The 11567-nt window shown below is 39.1% G+C and overlaps 1 long non-coding RNA gene across 1 annotated transcript in view; it reads right to left on the bottom strand.

Moving 5' to 3' along the window:
* Positions 1-10948: 10948 nt before the first annotated feature.
* The window catches only part of LOC108521471 (uncharacterized), a 5143-nt gene continuing 4524 nt past the window's right edge, over positions 10949-11567 (bottom strand). The window contains exon 3 of the long non-coding RNA XR_001883200.1: positions 10949-11038. This is a non-coding gene — a long non-coding RNA (uncharacterized LOC108521471). The remainder of the gene's footprint in view (positions 11039-11567) is intronic.

Genomic DNA, 11567 nt, shown 5'->3' with positions numbered 1-11567 from the left:
GTGTGGTTCTTTTGGATTCCTTGTTTCCAGATCACAGTCTAGTCTGCATTAATGTCTGTGAATGGATACTCATGTTAAAGATTTTATTTTCTTTGCCATTTCACAAGACAATTTCCCTCAGACTTGATGTGGGAGCCTGAAAAGGTTGCCAGACTCCTAGGTACGTGTGTCTGTCCAGTGTCATGTACCTACGTTGCTGTTGAGTGGCTGCATTTTCTGGCCCTTGTTGTTGTAAGGGAGACGGGGCAGCGAACACAGGTTCACTGCTGCCTCCAGTACCACATCCTGGCTCCCGTGGCTCAGACCTAGAGACCTTGCAGGCAGGTACTGCTAGTGATCTTAGCACTGGAGAATCAACTCTGCAAGGAGAACATTTCCTCACCCGTTTCTTTGAGAACAAAGGAAAGAAAAGAATTCTAAGCTGAATTCTAAGCCAGAAGCTTCAGAAACTTCAGTTTCATAAAACATCAAGACATTGGTTCACGCACCTTGTAGTACGTGGATACGAGTTGAAATTCTGGGAAGATAATCTTCCGAGTTCTGCAGACATCTGTATTAGTTTCTGAGAGCTGTCATAACAGAGTACAGCAAATTGGGTATGTCAAAACAACAGAAATCTGTTCTCTTACAGTTTTGAAGGCTAGGCAACTGAAATGAAGGTGTTGGCAGGGCTGCCACACTCCCTCTGAAAGCTCTGGGAAGGGGTCCTTCCTTCCTTCCTTCTTTTTTTTTTTTTTTGATATGGAGTCTCACTCTGTCGCCAGGCTGGAGTGCAGGGGCACGATCTTGGCTCACTGCAGCCTCCACCTCCCGGGTTCAAGTGATTCTCCTGCCTCAGCCTCCAAGTAGATGGGACTACAGGTGTGTACCACCACACTTAGTTAATTTTTTGTATTTTTAGTAGAGATGGGGTTTTACCATGATGGCCAGGATGGTCTCAATCTCTTTACCTCATGATCCGCCCATCTTGGCCTCCCAAAGTGCTGGGATTACAGGCATGAGCCACTGTGCCTGGCCCCTTGCCTCTTATTCTAGCTTCTGATATTGCTGCGGTTGACTTAAAATCATGAGATCCATACATTTGGAGAAGAGAGCTTTGTTTTTTAATAAAGGGTTGCAACCCGCAGGCTAGCCATGCTGCAGGCTGAGAAGCACAGCCCCTGGCAGAGACTGAAAGCAGGCACTTTGAAGGAGGAAGGATGAGACGGGAATTGATGCTGAATGGGTTGGTTAAGTAGACATATTCAATAGGTTATAGGAGGAACTATGAATATTCACAAAGAGGGGACATGCATGCTTAATAAACAAAAATGTATGTTGCATACATCCCACGTTCACTTGGGAGTGGAGACAACATTTAAATGCATTAAAAGCAGGCTCTATACATCAGAAAATGAAATGGAGGACACAGGGCATCTGTGTGCAGCTTCTGTAGACTGGTTAGAACCAGTCCATGGTCTGTGGGGGAATGTGATGTGGTCCTTGCCACCTGCTGTGTTGAAACCACAGAAAAGTAGAGAGTCTGGGTATGGTGTCTAGTGATTGGTTAAAATCAGTGGTGGAGCAAGTCTTTTGAAAGAGAAAGAAAGTCTAATGGCAATTTGTTGGGGAGAGGGTATAAAGAGGCGTATCTGACCTCCCATCTCACTGTGACCAGGAACTCAGTTTTCAAGGTTTCTCTGGGGTCCCCTTGGCCAAGAGAGGTCTGTCAAGTTGCTTGTAGGGGGTTAGAACATTTTTTTTTTTCTTTTGAGACAGGATCTCTCTCTGTCACACAGGCTGGAGTGCAGTGGCTGATCATGGCTCACTGCAGCCTTGAACTCCCAGGCTCAAGTGATCCTCCGGCTACTTACAACTTTTTTTTTTTTTTTTTTTTGTAGAGATGAAGTCTTGCTATGTTGCCCAGGCATAGAATTTCATTCTTATTTCATACCAGTGATCCTTAGCGCTTCTTGTCCTGTAGGCTCATCATTCCAGTCTCTGCATCCATCCTCATGTGGTATTCTCCCTGTTTGTGTCTGTGTCCAAATTTCCCTCTTCTTGTCAGGAGACTGGTTACACCGGATTCAGTATCCACATACTACAGTATAGCTTCCATTTAATCTAACTAATTACATTTTTAATGACTGTGATACTGTAATTTATAACCAGAAGTACACAGAAGCTCCCTGACTTACTATGGAACTACGTCAATTGACAAACCCATGTAAGTTGAAAATGTTGTAAATCAAAAATGCATTCAATATACCGCATCTATTGAACACCACAGCTTAGCCAAGCCTACTTTAAATGTACTCAGAATGCTTACATTAGCCTGTGGTTGGGCGAAATAATCTAACACAAAGCCTGTTTTTAAATAAGGTGTTGAATTTATGTTGACCTGAAGGAAGAAATTGAGGCATAAAATGTAATTTTAAAGTGTTTACTTGAGCCAAGGTGAGAACAACTGACCGAAAAGTGCACCTTTCGGCCTTTGCTACAAGGAGGTTTTCAAGGGCAAAGGTGGACAAGCAGTGTGCTGATACAATTCATATTGATTTACAGAAATAACATTGATTAGTGATTGGCTATACATGGTTGAACTGTAGGTTATGAGTTGTGGTGTCCAGTGCGCAGCATTGTTAGGGTAATTTATAGTTACTTGGCATCAGTCAGTCTAGAGTCAATGTGGCTAGCACCTTGAAGAGATCAAGTCAGAATGGGGTGGGACGTGACTGCTGTTCCGTTCCAACACTTCTCTGGGCCCGATCATTTAAAGGGGGCTTGCATTCTTCCAATATTATGTGTCTTTTCTTTCTCATATCTCATATAATTTATTGGCTATTGTACTGAAAGTGAAAACCAGAATGATTGCTTGGGTACTCAGAGTGCAGTTTCCACTTCATCGTGTCATTTCACACTGTCAAAATGTCAAAATTCTAAGTCAACCCATCGTGAGTTGGGACTGTGTACATATTTGCTCTTGTTCTCATTTCCTGAAACACAGCACCTAAAATCTTTGGGATCTCCAAAGTGATATGTGTCTGTGTATTCTAGGCATATGACTGATGGCTGGGGCCTCCTGGATAGCCTCAGGTTTGGGGGCTGGTTGCCAGAGGAACCAACTATGTGATTAGAGGGTTGGAACTCTCAGTCCCACCTGGGGACTGAGATCTCTGGGGAGTGGTGAGGGGCTGAAGGTTGAGTTGATCAGCAATGGCCAATACTTAATCAATCATGCCTGTATAACAACCCACAAAGACGGCATTCAGAGTGCTTTCAGTTTGTTGAATTTGAGGAGGTGCTGGTAGGTGCCGGAAGCTCCACACTCTTCCCTCATTCCTTGCCTATGCATCTCTTCCATCTGGCTGTTCATTTGTGTCACTGGTGATATTCTCAATAATAGATGAGTAAATGTAAGTAAAGCATTTCCCCGAGTTCTATGAGTTGTCCTAGCAAATAAATCAAACCCAAAGAGTGGGTCTTGAGAACTCTTAATTTATAGCCAGTTGGTCAGAAGCACAGGTCACAGCTGGGGCTTGTGACTGGCATCTGAAGTCGGGGGCAGTCCTGTGAGACTGAGCCCTTCACCTGTAGGTCCTGATATCATCTCTAGGTAGATAGCATCAGAACTGAATTGAACTGTAGGACACTCAGCTGGTGTCTGCTTGGAGAATTGCTTGGAGTGCAGGGAAAATCCCCCATACATTTTGGTCACAGAGGGTTCTGTGTTGCATTGAGTGTGAGAATAGCAGAAACAGTTTAGTTTTTCCTATCTCTTACAATGACCCTATTTCCAAATAAGGTCACATTGTGAGATTCCATAGGCTAGGGCTCAACACTGTGGGGGAACACAATTCAACTTATAGAAATATCTAAGCACTAAATGTTTGTTCAGGAGATCTTGAACCTGAAATGTTCCCAACAGCCAAGACAGAGACCCGGAGTAACATGTTTCTACTTCCGACATAAACTTTTATCATCTACTGTGCTTTTGTTTTTGTGATTCCCTCATGGGGAAAACTTAGGAAAGAGTTTCTCAGTAAAGAATGAATAGTGGGTGTTTGATGTAGTCACCATTTTTACATTCAGAAGTGAAAGCTCTGATCCTGCGGCACACAGTTTTTTTTTTTCTCTTCTTTCTCTTTTTTTTTTTAAATGGAAATATTTGGGGATTTAAAGTACAATGATTATAGCCTGAGGAGATATGATTGTCTCCTGCTAATTCACTGAAGTTAGTAAGGTATCTTCTATAAGACCTTAATCAGACCTTCTACAATTCATTCTATTTTTTTCCTCTATAGATTATTCTTTAAAGCAGTTTGGGTTTGTGCTTTGCAAGCATCAGAATTTTTGGATCTCACACTTGAAGCTGTGCCTATTGATCTCAAAGATATTTTATTTTCAGGACACATGATCATTGAATTTTGTATCTGGAGATTGAATTTCTGGTAAGAAACAAGTAAAGAAATGTTCTTGTGTTTTGATGTTTTTCAGCATGGAAGAGATGAACATTAACATAACCATTTCGCCATAATTATAAATCCATCAAATGTGATGCAGTTTTAATTATACAAGGCCAGATGAAAATGCAAAACATGAATATGCAATTTTAATTTAGATACATACGTAATTACAATGATATTTCTCACAGGAAAAAGCAGGAAAAGTTCGTTTTGCTTCTCTTTACCCCACTTGCCTTAAATGCGGTCCTTGTTCATTAAATCCTCTAATATCCTTGGAAATCGTTCTGCTGTGGGGTTTTTTTTTTTTTTTTATTGCTCATAGACACCGAGAGTTAAAACCCAAATCCACCTAAAATCCAGTGTGAGAGCCTGTTTTAAAGCTCCACTTTGTGTTTTCAGGGGAAGGGCAGAATGATCCTCACTGATCATTTGTACTGACTTCAAGTAAGTATCTCAATGAAAGTAGGTTTCAGACCCACCAATTGCTTATCGAAGAGATACGACATAAACATAGAAATAGTAGGAGCTATATTATACTATAAATGTATAAAAGCTTTGTACTTGGTTTAAAGATTGAAGGCTGTTGTCTTCAATATATAGCTCTTCACTTGTTTGTGTGGATCTCCATGTCTACATCCTCAAATAAACACTTTACCTTTGCAGGTAGGTAGTGAGGAATATGAAGACTCCATAAATACTCATATACCAATAATATTTCTGTTAGATTCACCTTTATTCTAAATTCAGTGTGCTTAATGGTCTGTTTATTCTGCTATTAAATAAAATGAAGAGGTGAATTTCTTACTATCAGATATAATTATCAATTAAATGATTAAACTTTAACAAATATATTCGAATTTATAAACCATTCAATTGGTTAATTCTACTAATATATGAATATGCTACTAATATATTAATTCTAATATATTAATATTCTACTAATATATTATTTAATAATACTCTAATATATTAATAATATTCTAATATATTCCTTAGTAATATTCTACTAATATATTAATATTCTACTTAGTCTCCTTGGGAGATGTCAGTCAAGAGTGATGCCATTTCTCAAGTCAGGGAAACTCAACAGCTGGTGCCTTGGATGTGAATATAGGTGTTTCTGGAGGGAGTTCAGAGCAGCTTCCTATTCCTTCTTCCTCCATGCTGATCTTAAAGCTGCTTTTATCTGCAGTGTCAACAGAATGCTAAATGCAATCATCGCTTGGGCTTTATATCACTTTTATCTGATTCCCGTGCGTTTTAACAATAATTATGCATATCATTAAATATTATCATTGGGGCAAGATTTATTTATTGCTATAAAAATTCTATTCCCATATGATCAGTTCACATATTTTGTTGCTCAACTAAAACTGTGTTCTAGTAAAAGACAAAATAAGGGGTAACTTTTTTTATCAATCTGGTTAAAACCTGATTTGGGATGATTCATGGAATTGCCTAGCAACAAAGCACTTTCATTTTACAATACTGGGTGCAATTTGACTACTCAAAACACAATAAGAAGAAAATTTTCATTGGTCTGCTTAAAGATTTTCCACTGTTATGGCAAATGTTTAAGTGGATCTCCCAGAAGCATGTTGGAATTAAAAACAACCACCACCACCTTCTTTTGAATTAGTACCTTGTCTTTTAGAACCTTTTTGAAGGAGGTTTTATTATGCAACACCATTTTAACCAATAACACAATGATCATTATGAAGATCATTATCAGAAGCATTTATTAAAACCATTTTCTTGGATTATAGAGTAGGTCTGTTGCTGTGGGGAAGAAGTATTTCATTAAAGAGTATCTTCACAATACAAAAGCATTTACTCAGCCTTCCAAGTTGTTTTCCTGGGAGTTTCAGGAGTCATTTTAATAAGCAATCAGCAGGGATTGAGCTAGTGAAAGGTATTTCAGAGTTAAGTACCACCAAAGTTAAATTCCCAGCATTATCACTCTCCTTAATTATAAGCCACTAAGACAACTATTCATTGTCAGTGTGCCATACAGGAGTTTCCTGGTGTCCAATTATGTGTGTGTGTCCTGTTTAGAGAAGAGTAAAAAGGGGGAATTGTTTGAGTGCCTTCCGTGTGGATGAACTTCTGGGCTGTGTCAGAAACACTGTTTTACCACTTACGCTGTGACTCGGAGATGTTCCCTTTGCACTTGCTCTGAGAACTGAGTGTAAGATCCCAGTAGACACACGTTTTTAACCCATATGCAATGCATGCCTATTTAAATGGGATGGATGGGGAATAAGCGTTGTTTAATTGACATTTTTATTAACAGAAAATGACTAAAACACAAATCTTGCATTACTACTTTTCAATCAGTGATTTTCAAACAACTGGAAAAGTCTAGTATTAAAATGAGAGTGAACAGAATCAGGATCTGGTCTCAAACATCACCTTGGGAAGAAGCCTTACGTGCCCATCCTGTCTAAAGGGACATCCTGCTCCCATTCAAATCACTATTCTCAGACTCCCCTGAAACCATCAGGTGCATTTGCTCCATCATATGCTAGAAAGTGCGCTCCAGGGGGACCTGGGACTGTGCTCATCTTGTTCACCGCAGTATCCCCAGCAGCTCGACCAGTTCCTGGGTGATGTCGAAGTTCAGCATCTATTGGTGGACCAGAGCAGTCAATTTCAGAGTGTCTCAGGGTCATAAAGAGTTAGACTGTCCAAAGTATGTGCCTGGAAGGCTGTTTCTGTGGAATTTTATCCAATGTTACATGATAAAGGGCCCCTGAGGTCAAATAAATGTGAGAAATAATGGGACGAACAAGGCTAAACAGATGTTTTCCAGGTAGGATTTCAGAGAATCTTCAAGATACGAATTACTCAAATCATAGTCCCTCCTCTCCTCTTTCTTGAGGAACGTCTTGACCAACATTCAGAGAAAAAGACTTGGGGAATGTTGCTGAATAGAAAATGAGGATGAGACTGATTGCTTGGGATTTTTGGTGATTTTGGAGTCCATATAAACAGGCAGAGATTGCAAAATGTTAGATATGCCCCCTTAAAAGAGAATCCATTTTAAATGGCCAATAATATTCTGAGGCGTGCACAGAGAAAGGTGTAATAGTAATATGAGAGCCTTGGATGTTGTTGAATCCTAATCTTATCACTATATTTATTTTAGAGAAATGTAATTTCCTGAGAACAACTGAGGGCTAAGTTGCAAAACCTGGAAAAGAAGGAAGTCCAGCAACATGTGTTGCTGCTTTTACATTTTGGTCTTATGTGACCTTCAGGTATCAGCAGCTTATCCATCCAATGATAAAAGATGCTTTTTCTGTTTTCTATATAACAGCCTCTTTTACTTTGCCTGTTAATAACAAATGATTTCTAGTTAAGAACCTCTTTTTGATCTTGATGTTGGGTGTACATTTATCAATAAGTTTTAATGAAAAGGTCTTTTGGCTTACGGGATTTGTGTTTTTTTTACCTTTTTTAGCTATGCATTTGATCGTACTTCCCTAACCACTTCCCAAAATGGAATAATCAAATGGATTTTCTCTCCCTGGCCTTGTCTCTTCAGATATCATCATGTTAAGTTTAATCCTGTTCTGAGAAAATCTTACAAATGTTGCAAAGTTGTTCTACCTCAGTTATTCTCTGCATCCTGTTTTTATTGCTCCAAATCTTATCTAATTTATTTCTTTTCCTTAGGCATGCTAAAATTACTTATTCTATAAAATGGTAACTTATAAGAAAACACCACACATTTTTGCATTTGGTCCTGGTGAATTATTTTGCCACTACACAGAAATTTAAAATGTTCCTTACCACTAAAGAGTCTAATTTTGCCTCTTCCTCATGTTGAAAAATTTCCTTCTAGTCTTACTACTAGTTAGATGGTCTATGTCTATGGTTTGTGACATGCAGACCATGTGCATCATGCGTTTCTTCTTGAGTCCACGTGCCTACTAAGCAGTATCTGCAGGCTGAATAAATAATGTCTTGCACATGTATGAGTTAGTATTTTAAAAATGTAAGTAGACACTTAAGATTAATATAAGTCAAATCAATTAAAGGCATTATCAAATTCATAGAGGTATGTTTTTATCTATTAATACAAAGAAAATAAATATAAATGCTACCTATACTATAGGGGTCTAAGAAATGTTTTGTTTAAGTTTTAAGTTCAGGGGTACATGTGCAGGTTTGTTACACAGGTCAACTTGTGTCATGGGGGTTTGTTGTACAGATTATTTCATCACCCAGGTAGTAAGCCTAGTACCCATTGGTTATTTTTCCTGATCATCTCCCTCTTCCCACCCTCCACCCTCTAATAGGCCCCAGTGTGTGTTGTTCCTCTCTATGTGTCCATGTGTTCTCAGCATTTAAATCCCACTTATAAGTGAGAACATGCAGTGTTTGGTTTTCTGTTACTGCATTAGTTTGTGAGGAATAGTTGCCTCTAGCTCTATCCATATCCCTGCAAATGACATGACCTCATTCTTTTTTTGTGGCTGCATAGTCTTCCATGGTGTGTATGTACCATGTTTTCTTTATCCAGTCTACCATTGATGGGCATTTAGGTTGATTCCATGTCTTTGCTATTGTGAACAGTGCTGCGGTGAACATACACATGCATGTGTCTTTATAATAGAATCATTTATATTCCTTTCAGTGTATAGCTGGTAATGGGATTGCTGGGTCGAATGATATTTCTGTCTTTAGGTCTTTGAGGAATTACCACACTGTCTTCCACAATGGTTGAACTAATTTACACCCCTGCCTGCAACAGGACATAATCATTACTTTTTCTCCACAACGTTGTCAGCATCTGTTTGTTTACTTTTTTTTTTTGACTTTTTAATCATAGCCAAAAAAATGTTATTTTAAACTTTTATTTTAGGTGTTAAAAAAGGTCCTCATGTTCACCCTAAGAGATTCCATGTTCCTTCCCTCTTCTAGTAGGATTTTTATCCTATTATAGTATATATTGCCCCTACACATAATGTTAATCCAACACTTCCTCCTATCCCTTTCTTGCTTTAGAATTTATACCCATTAGGGTGCCACATGGTTTTTAAAAGTATAGTATCTACCTATGTTAATAATGCTAGTTCACTCTTTCTTGTTTGTTTGTTTTTAGAGATAGGATCTCACTCTGTCACCTAGGCTGGAGTGCAGCAGCAAGATCATAGCTCACTGCAGCCTAGAACTCCTGGGCTCAAGCAATCTTCTCCTTGGCCTTCCAAAGTTCTAGGATTACAGGTGTGAACCACCATGCCTGGCCTGATTTACTTTTTTATACATTGAAAAATACACATAAAGCTCACATTGAGTGGTTCTTGTCACTGGGTATGTATAGCCAGGGGCGGTGGCTCACGCCTGTAATCCCAGCACTTTGGGAGGGTGAGGTGGGCGGATCATAAGGTCAAGAGATCAAGGCCATCCTGGCCAACATGGTGAAACCCCATCTCTCCTAAAAATACAAAAATTAGCTGGGCATGGTGGCACGTGCCTGTAGTCCCAGCCACTCAGGAGGCTGAGGAAGGAGAATGACTTGAACCGGGAAGCAGAGTTTTCAGTGAGCCAAGATCATGCCACTGCACTCCAGCCTGGCAACAGAGTGAGACTCAATCTCAAAAAAAAAAAAAAAAAAAAAAAAAAAAAAAAAAAAAATTCACCCATGGAGAATACAAACAAATCTCATCATGGTCCTGTTTCCACCAACAGGATGAGCATCTTCTGGGGAGGAGCGGGTGCTTGATACCTCTGTTTTAAAGGAGTTCCCTAAGAGAGTCAAATGCATGGCACATGGGAAGAACCAACTGTCTGCAGTGGACCAGGCACCATGTTTGGTGCCCGGCATTCCAAGAGTGAACAAGTTAGACTTGGGCACCGTCTCCTCTAAGACTCTGGTCTTGCAGAAATCCCACAGCAACGTCTCTTTGAATCCAGTGAGCTTGTCACCAAATGCGTTGTATTCTGAGACCCTGCAATTATTGCATGAAAATGGTTTAATTAATTACAACATGCCAGACATAAACACTTGATTCTTGGCCTTTAAAGCTCAGATACCAGACTGTCTGGCTCTAAACTGCATGCCTGGCAAATGGAGTGCACAATGCCTGGCACATAGATGGAAATCAATAGATATTTCTCTTTCATGAACAATTGAATAAAAGAGCAATGTTTGCTGTAAAAGAATTGTTTGCTAACTTCATATTTTCAATTATTAGTTGTGGGGAAAAACTGCCCAGAGGCAAATTTCCTGATTCCTGTTTATTAGAAAATAAACACTTGCAAAAAAGGCTGTTCTTATTACATCTCCCAAGTCTATTAAATTTCAAGCATATTACAGTCTTTACTGCTAAATTTTACAAATTGTCCTTTATTCAAAGTGAGATAAATTAGATTTAGGTTTCTTCTTATTGTGCCTCCAGATTCTCTCTGTCTCCCTCACTCTTTTTTATTATTCTTATTGTTCCACTTTTATTTATGTTTTCTTTCTTTCTTTTTTTTTTTTTTTTTTTTTTTTTTTGGCAAGGATAAGAAGATTTTGATTCTGGTACTTCTTGCTGGATGACTTTGGGAGCGTTGGGAAAGTTTTGTGGCCTGCATTTTCTCATCTGCATAATGGCAATAACATTTTCCACATTGTGCTGTAGGACAAGAATAATACTAATATATCAAAACACATTTGACTGGGCGCAGTGGCTCATGCCTGTAATCCCAGCACTTTGGGAAACTGAGGCGGGTGAATCACTTGAGGTCAAGAGTTCAAGACCAGCCTGGCCAACATGGTGAAACCTCTTCTCTAGTAAAATACAAAAATTAGCCAGGTGTGGTAGTGTGTGCCTGTAATCTCAGCTACTTGGCAGGTTGAGGCAGGAGAATTGTTTAAACCCAGGAGATGGAGGTTGAAGTGAACCGAGATTGCGCCACTGCACTCCAGCCTGGGTGAGAGAGTAAGACTCTGTCTCAAACAAAACAAAACAAAACAAAACAAAAAAACAAAAAAAAAAAAAACCCACAAAAAACAAGACAAGAAAACAAAACAACCCCCCCCCCCACATTTACACATTTAACTTGATATGTAGGAAGTACTAAAAATGTCAAATTTTAGTAGAATAAATATATTCCAAATAGTTTATATTT

Source organism: Rhinopithecus bieti, unplaced genomic scaffold (assembly GCF_001698545.2).
Source record: "Rhinopithecus bieti isolate Rb0 unplaced genomic scaffold, ASM169854v2 scaffold_2254, whole genome shotgun sequence".
Classification (NCBI taxonomy): Eukaryota; Metazoa; Chordata; class Mammalia; order Primates; family Cercopithecidae; genus Rhinopithecus; species Rhinopithecus bieti.
Note: the sequence above shows the minus strand (reverse complement) of the source record. Positions and strands in the feature narration are given on the sequence as shown.